Here is a 2,939-nt window from a genome sequence, read left to right on the forward strand (position 1 = left end):
CTTGGTGTCTGTGTCTTTTCTCTCTGAGTCAAAAGACCATCTCTCTCTCTCTCTCTCTCTCTCTCTCTCTCTCTCTCTCTCTCTCTCTCTCTCTCTCTCACACACACACACACACACACACACACACACACACACACAGGTATACATATACATATACATATACATATACATATACATATACATATACATATACATATACATAGGTCTGGCTCCCAGCATGCAATCTCTAGCTTAACAGACATTATGGAATTGATCAGGAGAGTTCTAGTGTTCTGAAGGAAAAGTAGCGTTATTTCTTAAAACAGAGGTTGCCAACCTTTTTGTGAGTATGTTTGCAAACCAGAGAAACTGTCACCACCCCCGCAAGCCAGCACACCCTGCAACACCGTACAGGCAACACTAGAATGCTTCTTTCAAGCATAATTTCAACAGAGGTAGGGGAACCTGTGGGAACCAGAGAAGTCTATGTGGGCACTCATGCCACACTGGTGACACCGCTCTTAAAATAACTACGGTAGGATGCTAGCAGCTATACCCCATCCATTGCTTCTAGGATGCCTGGGATCTCTGCCCCACATTTCAAATGGCACTGGTGCAGCAAACACAACAATTCTAAACAGACTGTGAAATTCAGCCATTTCTGGAGCAGAGCTAATCAAGATTGAACAGACCCCAATGGAGTATTCCATGTAGGCATGAAAGAGGGTTTCCATGGCTTGGTTATGAGGGGAGGAGCTTAAAAGCACTGTTGCCATTAGACGAGTTTTTGGGAAAGAAGTTGAGGGCCTCAGAATCAGCCAGACGGGCCCCAAATGCAGCATATTTACCCATATTTTGAAGAAAGTGAAGATATACGTATCACCATATAAAGGGAAGTAGCTGTAAGAGCATTGAATATAGTGTCCAAAATTTTCTCACTGCACCAACAAGCATCTAAGATGGGCAATCCCTGCAGCATCCTGAACTAACTTCATTTAAGTACTACAGTAAAAAGTATTTAGCCAGATTCTAGATTGAGTTTTTATGTCTATTATTACAGCAGAAACACAAGCTTGAAGCACCTTAAAGGACAATACATTTAAAAATAGTGTTTATCCTGATGATAATAATGCATTATTTGTTATTCACTGTTTTGGGGTTTTTTTTGTCCCAGTTGCCCTTGGAGCAAATTGGTGTGAGCTAAGCAAATTAAGTCTGCATGACATGTCCTGTACTCCATCTCAAGATGTTTACAGGCTGCAGTGTTTGGGCCTTCTCCATCATGCCCAGCTACCTCTTTCCTAACCTTTTTGTAGGTTTGCTTGATATCCAGCCTGAAGAAAAGCACTGGAGAAGATTACATAATTTAATTTTATTTACTTATAAAAATATTTATATACTACTGCTATTTCATAGGAAAGTGTCAAATTGGTTTACAATAGTACATAAAACCATACAAACCATAATGAAATTTCTGTTGCTACTAATAAAGGTCTTGCTCTGCTGTGGCTTTTGGATAGTTTTTAAAATATGAATCTATGATTGTAAACCATTTTAGACTGCAATCCTTATCTTATTTGAGAATGTGTCTGGAGGGTCACACTATTATTGTAATGTAAATTGGGAGACATTATGTATCATTCTTCAACAATTTGTTCTTCTCCTTCAAAGAGAGACTTCAGCCTACAGCTGCTGGATTATAACTTGCCAGCAAATTTCACACAAAGTCTGGGGGCAGCTTGCTTACCTGAGAAAGCAATTGTCCCTTTTTAGGACCATTTAATTTACAGTATTCATCTTGCTATGCCAATTTATCATCAGGGGCCACCTATATGGAGTATATCACACCTAATATGGTCAGATCTGATCTTCATTAGTACACTACACGCCATTGATATATCATACATTGCTTGGCAGTTTTATCTCATTTGGGAGACAGGAAACAAAACTTTTGTCTATGTCCTCATAGTCTGATACCTATAAACTAGGAGAGCATCCTGCAGTTCATAGAGTGGGCTCTGTCCCCGAAAAAGCTTATGCCACAATAAATCTAACCAAGTCAACTGCCTCATATATACAGCAATAGACAGTCTCCAATCCAGCAACTGAGTCAACCTAGGTTTAGCACGACTACATTTTCCTTTTCCGTTGCTCGTATTGCTACGTGTCCAACAAGTCGAATATCATGGATCAAGTAATGCAGTTTGTGGAACCTAGTCATCAGTTTGTGAAAGATGCACAAAGCCAGATAGGAAAGAATTCCAGAAGATTGCTATGGCAACAGCAATAGGATTTGCAATTATGGGATTTATTGGTTTCTTTGTAAAATTGATCCATATTCCAATCAACAACATCATTGTAGGTGGCTGAATGCATCAAGAAGACATGTAACTTGATTTTGCTTGTGGTAACAAAAGAGAACATTCTGGCCTTTCTGGCATAATCTTCCTAAATCATCTTTTGCTACTTGTCGTTATAAACAGATTTTAAAGTTTTTTTTTAAAAAAAAAGTTTAGCATGATTAGAATATTATTTATTTAGAAAATTTCTAGACCCTTTAGTATTAAAAACCTAAGGGTTCACAATCCTATATAATAAAGTCCCTGTGTCTCTGCGTCCAGATTCCGTGTGTCCCGTTTTCTGCGCTACTGAGCATGTGCCCCAGGGACACAGGGATTGGACGCAGAGACTGCACGCACGCACACACACACACACTCCCCACTCCACCCCCCCACCCCTCTGCCCTGCACTGGCTCAATAAGCAGTTAAAACAGAGGCCACCAGGTGGAAGGCAGGAGCAGGCAGCAAGGCCCCTAAGCAGGGCAGGCCCTCTCTCAACGTGCCCAAGGGCCTGAGGAGGAAGCCGGGACGACCAAAAAATCGAGGCCCCGGCTTCTCCTCACTAACAGGCCCGAAATTGAAGCCCAAACAGCGCAAGCAACTGGGAGACCCCCGCTGGG

The 2,939-nt window shown here is 41.2% G+C and overlaps 1 pseudogene; it reads left to right on the plus strand.

Moving 5' to 3' along the window:
• Positions 1-2,136: 2,136 nt before the first annotated feature.
• On the plus strand, positions 2,137-2,472 carry LOC132592577 (protein transport protein Sec61 subunit gamma pseudogene; annotated as a pseudogene).
• Positions 2,473-2,939: the final 467 nt, after the last annotated feature.

The sequence above is a fragment of the Zootoca vivipara genome, chromosome 1, assembly GCF_965207765.1.
Source record: "Zootoca vivipara chromosome 1, rZooViv2.hap1.1, whole genome shotgun sequence".
In the NCBI taxonomy this organism is placed as follows: domain Eukaryota; kingdom Metazoa; phylum Chordata; class Lepidosauria; order Squamata; family Lacertidae; genus Zootoca; species Zootoca vivipara.